The 11,599-nt window shown below is 42.5% G+C and overlaps 1 long non-coding RNA gene across 2 annotated transcripts in view; it reads left to right on the top strand.

The window, feature by feature from the left end:
* Nucleotides 1-8,228: 8,228 nt before the first annotated feature.
* The window catches only part of LOC122214963, a 46,784-nt gene continuing 43,413 nt past the window's right edge, over nucleotides 8,229-11,599 (top strand). For both annotated transcript variants that reach the window (XR_006200169.1, XR_006200168.1), the window contains exons 1-2: nucleotides 8,229-8,416; nucleotides 10,832-10,971. This is a non-coding gene — a long non-coding RNA (uncharacterized LOC122214963). The remainder of the gene's footprint in view (nucleotides 8,417-10,831; nucleotides 10,972-11,599) is intronic.

Genomic DNA, 11,599 nt, shown 5'->3' with positions numbered 1-11,599 from the left:
GGCTCCTTCGCTACACATCCATGATTATGAGTTCCCGAAGGGTCCACTTTGAATGCTAAATTGCTGTTAGATTTCTGAGAAATCCAGTCTCATCCACGTAAGCATGCCACCCCAATCAGCGTCCCAGGAAATGGTCAGGCACTGGGGTGAACTCATCTCTCCTAGCTCTCGCCCCTACTTTAATCAGCCTTTGGATGTAATGTAGTCCCACTCTGAGTCCATCTTGACAAAGGCAGAAAATACCATCCTCTGCCTTGTCAAATCATAGGATCCTTCAGGTACTAACTGAGCCGTGACCTCCATCTGATCCCTGCCATGTTTACACTCACTGTGGGAGCAAGTGCTACCTAAATCCCTTGTCTTCATGTCTCTGATGGTTCTGGAGCTTTGAGCAGCAGCCTGCACTTTATAGCCATGATAATGTCTCGTGCTCAGCTTCTGGCAGGGTCTTCTGTCAAAGTGTGCACCCACAACCCCTGGCGAATTGCAGGGGCATTCATGGCCCACTCACCAGACCTAAACTCTGTAGGTCCTGAGGCCACCCAAATACCACTTGTGTTTAGTATGCCCATTTTCTCAAGGTCAAATGAAACTCTGGGTCACCCTTCTGAAAAGAGAGGAAGGCAGTCCTGAGATGCCCTTCTTGGCCAGTGTGACAGAATTGGGACCAGGAAGAGAATCCTATGCTTATCTTGGGGGGACTTCCATGCTAACTTTCAAAATAATTCAGTTTTTGAGGCTAAGTGGAGTTTTATTTCTAATAAAGAATAATAGCTGGGCTTTCAGAATAAAGAAAGCTATATTTATTCTACTTCAGTTGTTAAATGAGAATTTACAATTTTGATTGGTTTGGAACTTTTTTTTAAAGAGCTGGTATTTTTGTGTTCTTTTTTTTTTTCTCTGTGGTCATGTTTATTAAGGTATAAATTACGTACAATAAAACACCCCTTTTTTTGGCATACAATTCTATGACTATTGACAAACACATATGATCCTGTAACTACCACCACAATCAAAATATAGAACAGTTCCATCACAACAAAAAATTCCCTCATGTCCTTTGTAGTCAATCCCTCCACCTACCCCCAAGCATCCATTGATCTGTTTTCTGTCCCTATGGTTCTGACTTTCCCACAATGTCATATAAATGGAATCATACAGTAGCTAGCCTTTTTAGTCCCATGTCTTTCACTTAGAATGATGCACTTAAGAGTGAAATGTTCTATTTCAGCTTGTTAACAGTCTAGCTAACAGTTGCCAGGCTGTGTGACAAGTGCTATACTCAGGTGTATCCAGGAAGCCATAGAGTCACCCACCAACATTACCGAGAGCTTAGAGAAAACTTCTCAGTATTTGAGGTCAAAAAAGAAGGTAGAGAGGGTAGCGTAGGGAGGATGGGAGGAAGGTGGCCAAAAGGTACAATGTCCAGTTATAAGATACATAAGCACTAGGGATATACCCTACAACATGAAGACTGTAGCTGACACTGCTATCTGCTATATAGGAAAGTTGCAAACAGAGTAAGTCCTAAGGGTTCTCATCACAAGGATAGTTTTTTTTTTCCTTTTTTCTTTTCTTCTTTGTTTGTTGTTGTATCCTTATGAGAAGATGGATGTTAAGTGAACCTATGGTGGTAATCAGTTCACAATATACGTAAATCGAACCATGATGTACACCTTAAACTTATACAATGATATGTGTTAGTTATTTCTCAAAAACTGTGAAGAAGAAGGAGAAAAAGAAGGGAAAGGAGGAGGGGGATGGCAAGCATCAACTACTAGGATAAGGAAAGAGCCTGATAAGTAGAGGAACCGATGGCCAAAGACAAGGAGACATTAGAACAGCTTCCTTCCTAAAAAGAAAAGCTATTAAATACAAAGAGCCCTATACTTAGGTCTAGAGACTAAGGCAACAGAAATCTGTAGTTCTAAGACTCAAGTAAAATGTGTGCATCTAACTAGCAAGGATTCCAATTTCATTCCCACATATGTCTCCCCATTTGCTCTGACAGTGATGAAGAGGCAGAAATCTTTCAAGCTGGAAATCCATGTGTTGAGCAAATTCTAGAGCAAACCCCACCCCAGACTAAGGGTATGGAGAGGGACGGGGGACTGGAGAGGGACTCTGAACTCCAGCTCTAAACTTTTCCTTGACTGGTAAACAGGGGGAAATCATTTATCAGTTAATGGGACTGTGTGTCCATTATCTTTCCCATAGGAATGTAAACAGGACAAAATTGTAAAAAAAATTATCTGCAGAGTTTTGGCAGATTGGTTCTGTGGCCAACCAACTGCTTTATCTTGGACAAGTCTCTTGACTTTTCTATCTTCTTTCACTTCTTTTCTGTTACAAAAAAGAAAAAGAAAGGAAAAGAATGAGGTTGGATCAGACCATTTTAGAAATTCTTTCCAGGCCTTCTGTTTTATGATTTTATAAGTTGACGTCAAAACCATCGCACTCAGGGAAGTTTGCAGCACACTCAGAAATGTGGCTGGAATAAAGGCTCCATTCATGGCACCAGCGTTCAGTGAGCACAATGAGGCTTTTTGTTGGGGGGTGGGTGGAAGGGGAGAGAGAGAATCTGGGAGGTCTGGTGTTCACTCTCTCCACCACACATCCCCAATGAGTCACTAAAATTGTGGTAGCAATGGTGGGAGTGAAAAGAGAAAAGAGAGCACCCATCACCCCTAATAACCTTGGACCTCTATTGGGGTCATTGGAAGCAGTTCCGCAGGTCACTGTACCCGGCCAAACGATCTTGTTACAAGTCAAACTCGGCCACCTCCATCCATTCTCATCAGCTCAAATATTATTCTAGTCTGTTTACCCGTGGACTACTGAAAACACTACTCTAAATGAGGCTGGAATCATGTGTCACAGGCTCTGGAAGTTCTAGCTGTTCCCTAGTGGAAGAACATTCTCCAGTTCTCTACTTTTACCATTGCCTTTCTGCTGCCCACCCCCACTCTCTTATCTCTGCTTTCTCTCTGCACCCTGCTCTGTAGACAAGCCACTGCCAGGAGCAATTTAACCCTTTGGGGTGGTACAAGGCCTCTTCCCAGCCCCCTCTGCACATAGGTGGGGCTCTGATTACCGGGGGACTCCAGGAGGATGGAGGTTGCAGTGCCAGCATGAGCCTCAGGTCCCTGGAATGTCAGGGCTAGAGGGGACCCCAAAGAAACGAAGTTCACTGGTACCCAAACCTTTTTCTTAAGTAGAGCAAAGCCTCTTCTCAAGTAAACCTTGCAAGGAAAACCAAACTGAAAAAAGTGATAAAAACTGCAGAAATGAGGCACAGAAGTAGAGTGGGGGTGGGGGGGAGTGTGTGCTGAACACACACACACTCTCACACACCCACACACATAATTGGGGAAGTAAAATTTTTTAACAAATCTCTCAATCCAGAAACCCTCTCCACAAAGTCGGTAGAGAAAGAAAACAGTTCTACTCCTGGATAAGCATGAAACTAGAATGTGATGTGCAGTCACAGGCAATCTGCTAAGAGACTGCAAAGATGGAAAGAAATCGCACCCACCACTTTGCATAGCCAAGCAGAGACCACCAGTTTACGAGCACAGTTTCAAGATAAACACTAACAAGGCCTCAGACGAGAGGACTTGACTGCACTGTGGGTCACACATAGTTCACCCTAACTTTGCAACTTAGCTAATTGACTTTATCCAAAGGAAAAAAAAATAAACTCCTGTCTCTGTGACAGGCGGTAATTTTACAACTCAAAAGGAGGTGCCCACCAAGTTAGGCTCCTACCTCCCTCAGAGACCCGGGGGGTAGGGGATGCTGTCTACTTTTCAAGGAGATGGCTCCCAGGTCCTTAAGAAAGACACTCCTGGGTCATAAAGCTGGTTTCTGAAGGTAAATGTTCTAAGGTTAATGTTCTGACAAAAAGGAAAACGGGAATATCTTCCCTTATTTTCAACAGGGAAAATACGCCTTTTATTCTTAATTCATATTTGTCTTTAAGCTGCACTTAACCTGCACGCACATGCATGCACACACTCACACACAGCTCTTATTTGAATCCTCAATAATCCTGAACTAAACTGACTCCTGCTGTTCTGAGACAACCCAAAGTCATTCTGGGTGAGGACTTTATCAGCAGTGATAAGTCAGGGTCAAGGCCATATTGCAAACCCTGCTGTCTATCTCCTGGAGCTCTCAGCAGCATTAAGAATTAGAGCAGGGACACCTGGGTGGCTTAGTCAGTTAAGCATCCGACTTTGGCTCAGGTCATGATCTCACAGTTCCCAAGTGTGAGCCCCTTGTCGGGCTCTGTGCTGACAGCTCAGAGCCTGGAGACTGCTTCAGATTATGTGTCTCCCTCTTTCTCTGCCCTTCCCCGCTTGCACTCTGTCTCTCTCTCTCTCTCTCAAAAATAAATAAACTTCAAAAAAAAAAAAACCCACATTGAAAAGAATTAGAGCAGTGATCCCCATCCTGGATATACTGGAACAATGTGATGCTTGGGCCCCACCCCAGATCAATTAAATCGGAACCTCAGGAGATAGGCCCTAACCACCAGTATGGTTTAAAGAGAGAACTGGTACTTCTCATTTGCATCCAGGTTGAGAACCACTTAGCTACAGACTTAATAAGACAGTGGCCCCTCATTCCTGGCTCCCCACTAGAATCCTAGGAGACCTTAAAACTCCTGATGCTCAGGTATACCCCAGAGCTAATATATCAGGATCTCTGAAGCTAGGACTCAAGTATCCACATTTCTTAAAGCTTCCTGGGTGCGTCCAGGATGCAGCAAAGGCCCAGAACCACTCAGCTGAGAGTTCACCACTGCAGAGCTGCCAATCCAAAGCCTGGTTCTGGGGCTGTGGTCTCACAGGCAAGGACCTCACCCCATCACTTTTATGTGGCCAACTGTAGCATCAGTTTGACCTGTTGCAGGATTTTTTTCCTCAATACCCGGGTTTTGTTGTCTCACCGCTTTGAAGAATGAAGAGGTGGACACAAAATGAGCAGCAGCACCCAAAAGTATATTAGAGTAGAAGGTCAGAAAGGAAGAAAATATGGAAGCTCTCTTTACAGAGAGGGGGCATTCGAAAGTGAATGTCTGAGGACTCTAGACAAGGGTCTTTTTTTTTATAAGGTTCTGGTCAGTCCTCCCATCCCTTCCCCTTGTTTCTTCTCAGGTCCTACCCTTATTGGCTTGGTAGCTCTAGGTGCTGGGTTGTCCATCCTGATAGGCTCAATTCCATTGTGTGAGGGGTGGGCTGTGGCCATATCCTTCCTTGTGGGTCATACACATTATGGTCTACTACTTATTCTTAGTTAAGTCTTTTGTCAAATTCCTGATGGGAACCTGAGGGAGAGTAGGTTGTGTCTGTTACATTCTTAAGAGGGACCTTAAGCCTGAGGGGTTTGCTGTGGTCCTCTGCTGGCTCCCAGCATTGTTCCAAAATATGTGTCTTTCCCCACCCAGGGGAAAACCACAGGTCCTAACCTTTCCCTCTCTGCCTATCTTATCCTATCTTTCCCTATCATAGAATCATGTTTAGTACAATGCATGTCATATGTTAAACAGAAATATAGTAGCTATACTATTATGGGTTCATGTGATATTTAAATAAAAACTTAAAACTCTGTTTCAACAAATTTCTGCTCTGGATATAAAGTTTATTCTCCCTTGTGGAGGACCCTGTCAGCTTTGTAAGTTTCATTTCTAGCTGTTATTCCTTCTGTCCTTAGCTATCCTGGTCCTTTTTTGTCATCCTACTAAAGAAAAGTATTCCTTACATGAAAAAGAACCTACTCCCCACCCTCCTACCCACACACACAAACATTGTCTGGAAAGCCCAGCCCTGCACACCTGGGCAATCCACATCCTCCTAACCAGTGGTGCTTGGCAACAGATATGAGGGTTTCTTACTGACGGTGAGGAAGTACAATTGTCAGTCCCAGTAGTCCTCAAAAACTTTACTGTACATTGGAGTCCCCTGGAAGGCTTTTTACACCATAGATTGCTGGACCCACCCTTGGAGTTTGTGGGTGAGCAAGTGTGGGGTAAACCCTGAGATTCTGTATTTCTAGTAAGTCCCCAGGTGGTGCCAATGCTGCTCGTCTAAAGCCCATACTTTGAGAACCACTGCTCTATCCCATTCCTTTCTGTCAGGCAAGCAAGAAGTGCCTATCTCTCCTTCTTTCTGTGCCTCCATTACTATGATAGGGAAAGATAGGATAAGATAGGCAGAGAAGGAAAGGTTAGGACTTGTGGTTCCTGGGTGGGGAAAGACACATATTTTGGAACAATGCTGGGAGCCAGCAGAGGACCACAGCAAACCCCTCAGGCTTAAGGTCCCTCTTAAGAATGTAACAGACACCACCTACTCTCCCTCAGGGTCCTGTTGGGAATTTGACAAAAGACTTAACTAAGAATAAGTAGTAGACCATAACGTGTATGACCCACAAGGAAGGATATGGCCACAGCCCACCCCTCACACAATGGAATTGAGCCGATCAGGATGGACAACCCAGCACCTAGAGCTATCAAGCCAATAAGGGTAGGACCTGAGAAGAAACAAGGGGAAGGGATGGGGGGCTGACCAGAACCTTATAAAACAAAGACCCTTGCCTGTTGTCATAGGTATTCCCCGCTCTCTGTAAAGAGAGCTTCCATACTTTCTTCCTTTCTGATCTTCTACTCTAATAAACTTTTGGGTGCTGCTCATTTTGTGTCCACCTCTTCATTCTTCAAAGCAGTGAGACAACGAACCTGGGTGTTGAGGTAAAAAAAAAAAAATCCTACAACATCACCACCCCAGCTTGGGAATGGTTTAGGGTGGCTCTTGAGAAATGCTTCACAAGACTCCAATTCAGGCAGTTTTCAAAAGAAAATAATATCTACGTAAACAGACTTGGTGGTTTTGAAAGAGGTCCCCTGCCCATTCAGCACCCCATCTGAAAAAGCTCTTTGTACTCAGCACAGGGAGGCAGGGTTGTTGGTGGGGGCTGGTTTCAGACAAAATTCTTGTTTTCATTTTGCTGTTGTTTTTCAGCTCCACCCTCATCGGTTTCTCCCACACCCTGAGCTGACTCTGGTTCTGGCCTCAGGAAATTGTCCACCACACAGTAGAGCAGAATGAAGCACTTTAGAAATGTAAATTTATGGACCTGTCTCCAAAGATGTGGCCACACTAGAATATGGTAAATAAATAAGAGCTGTTCCAAAAATATCAGTGAATTTGAATTGGCTTTAAGAATAGAGCTTCTCTTTTACCAGAAGTGGAGGGTACCAGGAAAACAATAAACACCAAGTCAAGGAAAAGTTCATTTTAAAAGCTAAGCAAAGGTAAGGGAAAGGAGGATGGGGGAGGGGAAGTGGGGAGACCCAAGAAAATTGGAACTGGGAGAGTAAAGAGAAAGGTTCTGATTTAAACCAAAGGTAGGTAAGATGCCTCAGTTCATTCTAAGTACAATGTCCTTGCCAAGATTTCTGCCAAGTCAATACGAACTGTGTTTTATGAGGGCTCAGAACCTCAGCTCCTGCTTCTCATGAACCAATTTAGGGTTCATCATAAAGTTGCTGGATTGAGCAAATAAAAATACAGAGTACCCAGTTAAATGTAAATTTCAGATATTTCAAATATCACATAGTGTATACTTGTACTAAAAAGGTTTTCATTGTTTAGCTGAAATTAAAATTTAATCAGGTGTCCCATATTTTACCTGGCAACCTGTATCATCACCCCACTCTGAATGTACATTTTCTATATAAACTCAGGCATTGGGCTCAGCCCTTATTCCTTATTTTCCATAAGAGGTGCCAAGCATGTGTAGCTTTTACTACAGTTCTGGGAAGATAGAAGTCTTTATGTCACAGAAGTACATATAACTTAACATTAAGTGTGGGGTCCAGCTTCCCCCCAAAGCACCTCAGCCAATTCCACACCTGAGGTTTCACATGGCTTCTTCCTCTACCTTCACTCTTTATTTTCTTACTCTTCTCACACCCAAACTCCAATTCTTCTCATGTGCCAAGGATCTCTAAGACCTCTGTCCCTTGACTCTTTCTGGATCAAGTCGCACCCCTCCAAATAGTATATTGAAGTGTCATCTAGGCGTTTTAAATACATACAGATGCCTGGGCTCACTCCTAAAGATTCTAATTTAATTGCTTGGGGGTAGGGCGGGGCATTGGTATTGGAATTCCATGGAATTCTAATGTGTAGCCAAGTTTCTGTAGGGGCCCAGGGCAGGCTGCCCCAAGATGGGCCACTTTGGCAGAAAGATTATTTCCAATGAAAAGTCATCCAAACCCAGCAAATTCAGGAAAAGCTCTCTGTCTCTCCCTCAAGAGCCTAATTTGTATTGGAAAGGACAGCCTGTACCAGGAAGAAAGCTATAGCAGAGATTCCCCTTTACCTAAGAAACTTATCTGCATATTAAGGTAACCTTGTTTTTCAAAACATCTCCTTTCACCTTGCTGCTAATGTCCTGACTCCCCTTTGTATCTTCAGAGCCTTACCACTCTCTTTAGCTCATATAAGCTTCAGGTTGCCTCATTGTCTTTGGAATTTCCCTGTCTGTGTGAATTCCCTGCACATACACCTATTAAATTTGATTTTCTCCTGTTAATCTGTCTCATGTCAATTTGGTCCAGATAGAAGGACCATAAGGCAGAGGAAGTTCTTCCTTCTGGACAATTGAGAAGTATTCACTTAGATCAGTGCTTCTTTAAGATTAATTTGCACAAGAATCTGGGAGGATCTCATCAAAAAAAAAGTTCTGGTTTGGTAGATTGGAGTTCAGACTGGAGGTTTTGCACTTCCAAGAAGCTTCCAGGTGAGGCTGATGCTGCTGGCCAGAGGACATTTCTAGCAACAAAATCTTAGAATCTAGTGCCAGGTGTTAAGACCTTCCATTGAAGTGATGGGTCTTCATTGACAGAATGGAACAGATTCATAGATGTCACAATGTGCCAGAACGCCAGCTACCCAGGGTGGATGGTTGGATATTCATAAGAGCATGAAGGCACAATAGCATTTTCTTGATCTCATGAGTTTCCTCAGTGTTTAGGAAAGTACTTAGCTGAAAGTACTTAGCTGAAAAGATTTCCTTACTGTAAATTTTAGCTGTACTTAGCTGAAAGATTTAAATCAAAGCACTTTGTTAATTAAGACCCCATATTTATATATCTCTTTATTTGTTCCAGAGCACTTTATTATATCTATAGCTTGATTGCTTCAACTCCTTTGAAAATCATGAAAGAGAGTTATGAGTCCCCATTTGACAGATATAAACACTGAGGCCCAAAGATCATAATAGATCTGGGGTCTTTATTAAAGTGGTCTCTGAATAAATGTTTTGTAATACAATGTTTCTATTAAATCCAGATGTAGCCTCTAATTTATAACATAATTAACTAGAAACCAGTGCTTCTCAAATGCTAACGTGCATACAAATGCTCAGGGGCTTGATAAAATGGAGACTGATTCAGCAGGTCCCAGGGAAGACAAACTCCTTGGTGATATGATGCTGTCTACCCATGGGCCACACTTCAGGCATCAAGGAACTCAGCCTCACCTCTGTGGATTCAGTTTACTCAGCTCTAGCTTTTTTCTTATTATTTCCTTGTGTTACTAAGCACTTAGCAAATGTAGTGAGTGTGAAATGGACTGAGAGTTCTGTGCTTTGGAATCATTCATCTCCATTAAAAACCTGAGGGGTGCTTGGGTGGCTCAGTTGGTTAAGCATCCAACTCTTGATTTCAGTTCAGGTCATGATCTTCTGATTCATGACTTCGAGCCCCATGTCAGGCTCTGTGCTGACAGCTCAGAGCTTGCAACCTGCTTCAGATTCTGTGTCTCCCTCTCTCTCTGCCCCTCCCCCACTCACACTGTCTAACAAAACAAAAAACAAACCTGAAGACAATGCTTTGGAAAAACATGGGTTATTTTCTTATTGAACTCTAAGCTACCATATACAGAAATTAATGTAAGTAATATGTAGTCTCAACATTTCAGCCTTCCTTATTTTATTTCAAATGCTTACCTGTAGGACTTTATTGGCAACACCTATATGCAAAGGAAAAGATTTACAAAATCAGTATTGGTTTATATCTTTTACTATCTTCACTAAACATGGGTCTGTGAAAATTCATAACTTTTACTTTGCAAAAATAACCTATCCGTGTTGTGTTGCTGATGGTAGTGGTGGGTTTTGCTGTTGTTGTCATTTCTATTCACTGTCACTTTTAAAATAATTACTTTTTCTTGATTTGTGTCAGAAAAAAGTAACCATCTTTCCAGAGATGAATCCCAAGCTAAGAATGCAAGCAGCTCATGATGTCAAAAGCGAGAGCAGTGTTTGTTTGGAAAGATCTCCCACTAGACAGTGTCCTTAAAATCTTCCTTTATAGTTCCCAAGAGGATTGACAGAAGCGTTTGCAAAGGCCTACAAAACTCTGGGTTTTTGGTTTTTTTTGCTCTTGGTTTGGTGGAAAAAGAGAAAAGAATGAGAAACATCACCCCTCCACACACAGACACACATACTCAGAGTCACCTGCACTCACCATTACCTCACCATGATCCCATTCTTTGTTTTCATAAAGTTACCACATTTTTCAGCAATGACAAAGGGAATAATGGCTCCATTACCCTCACACAACCATCACTTTAAAGTTTGTGATAGATTTCTTGCATTAGTAGCTCTAGTTCTCTACTCTTTCCTATGACTTTGGTAGTGACCTCCCACACTTTAGACTTGGCTGTGTGCTCGTTTTGACCAACAGGAGAGTAGCAAACTTGATGCAAGCAGAGACTTGTAGAAGCATATTATCTGTTTTTCCTCTTGCTTTTCTGAGGACCTGCCTTAGCTGTCCTGTTGGAGACTTATGAGAGGCACATGGAGGAGAGTGGCATTATCTAAGATGAGGCAGACCAACGCAGCCATTCTCCAGCTGAGCCCCCAGCTGACAGCAAATGCATGAGAGAGGCCAGTGAGGTGAGTTGTACCTAGCCTAAGACAGCAGAATAGCCTGGGCAGCTCCTAGACTCAGGAGAAGTAAAGCATGGTTGTTGTTGTTGTTGTTGTTGTTGTTTAATAAAAAAAAGAAAACACTGTTTTGGGTGATTTGTTCCTAAATGTGAATGTATCAATCTTGGAGAGTGGCAGAGTCATGGTATTTCTGAGTTGGAAGAGTCTTCAGATCTTCCAATTAAGAGATCACAAACTTAAATGCTCCCGGGAAGAAAATTAAGACCCCAGGAAGGATTTTTTAAAAGTGAACCGATCCATAAATAAAAATAAATAAATAAATAAATAAATAAATAAATAAATAAATAAGAATTGATCCAGCCATAAGACAGCAAAGTAGTAGTTACAGATGAATCGAAAACATACAATCTTATCTAAAAGCATTCACACTGCAAAAGTCTTTAAAACACTGTGTGATCCAAATAAAACTCCTCGGTTGGCTTAAAAACATCCCCTGGGGCCCCATCATCTGAAGTCTGATTTCTAGTTTGGTCTCTAGATTAAGTGATGTGATAGTCTGGGCCGGGTTCCTACCTGGTTGAAGATCAATCTCAGAATTATTCCAGCCCTCTTTCCAGGATACCTACAAGGTAGT

The sequence above is a fragment of the Panthera leo genome, chromosome A3 (genome assembly GCF_018350215.1).
Source record: "Panthera leo isolate Ple1 chromosome A3, P.leo_Ple1_pat1.1, whole genome shotgun sequence".
NCBI classification, from domain to species: Eukaryota; Metazoa; Chordata; class Mammalia; order Carnivora; family Felidae; genus Panthera; species Panthera leo.
Note: the sequence above shows the minus strand (reverse complement) of the source record. Positions and strands in the feature narration are given on the sequence as shown.